Source organism: Salvelinus alpinus, chromosome 12, assembly GCF_045679555.1.
Source record: "Salvelinus alpinus chromosome 12, SLU_Salpinus.1, whole genome shotgun sequence".
Taxonomy (NCBI): domain Eukaryota; kingdom Metazoa; phylum Chordata; class Actinopteri; order Salmoniformes; family Salmonidae; genus Salvelinus; species Salvelinus alpinus.
In genome coordinates this window covers 31,899,020-31,900,162 of record NC_092097.1, presented here as the reverse complement: position 1 = coordinate 31,900,162, position 1,143 = coordinate 31,899,020, and positions in this window count along the sequence as shown.

Sequence of the window (1,143 nt, the reverse complement as noted above, 5' to 3'; positions counted from 1 at the left end):
TTACCTTCAGACACTGTTTAAATGTTTAATTTCTTACTGACACTGGGGCTTTTTGAGCTTTCCTATTGGTCTATTTCTCTGCTGGCTTTTCTCCCACTTCTTATGGAGACTCTTTGGGTAGGCTCGCTTAATATAAATGGTGCCAGAGATGCGGGAAAGAGGAGTGTGTTGGGTGAATATGTAAAACAAAAGAAAGTACAGGTGTTGTTTCTGCAGGAGACGCATAGTGATGTGGTGAATGAAGTTGATTGGGGGCTCTGGTGGAAAGGGGCAAGTGTGTTGAGCCATGGGACAAATCTTAGTGCAGGGGTGGCAGTCCTTTTTGCACCGGGTCTGGCTGTAAAAATTTGCTCCTCAAAGGAGGTGTGTAGGGGCAGGTTGCTTGTTGTTAAAGCAGAGATTAACAACATGGGTTTTGTCTTTATAAATGTGTATGCGCCTAACACAGGGAGAGAAAGAGGGGTTCTATTTGGGAGTCTTAGACAGGAACTCTCACAAGTAGCGCCTGAGGAGACGCTGGTGATCGGAGGTGACTGGAACTGTACAATGGATTTTACAAAAGACAGAAATGGGGAAGAGCCTCATTCAGTGTCAGTGGGAGTGTTAAGGGACATCTTTAATCAGTTTGACCTAGTGGATGTTTGGAGAACTAAACATCCAAACACAAGACAGTATACGTGGGTGAAGGTTTTTGGGGCTAGGGTGAGTGCAGCTCGACTTGATCGTTTTTACATGTCCAGGAATCAGAGCAATAGGCTGTTGGGTGCTACCATTCTCCCAGTGGGGTTTTCGGATCACCACATAACCATGGCTCGGCTGTCTATTTCACCAGGGCCCCGGCAGGCATCTTATTGGAAGTTCAATGTAAAGCTCTTACAAGATGCCACTTTTTGCTCAGGTTTCCAGACTTTTTGGGAAAGATGGGGGCAGCGAAGAGAGGAGTATGAGTCTCTGAGTCAATGGTGGGATGTGGGGAAAGTGCAAATTCGGCTTTTCTGTCAACAGTACACAGCTCTCTCATCCTCAGAGGCTAGGAGAGTATTGGGGGAACTAGAGCGGTGTATTAGTGAGATGGAGGTAGAGATGGTGGGGCAAGGCAATGTAGGCCTCCAGGCTAACTTAGCCGAATTACGTAGGGACCTG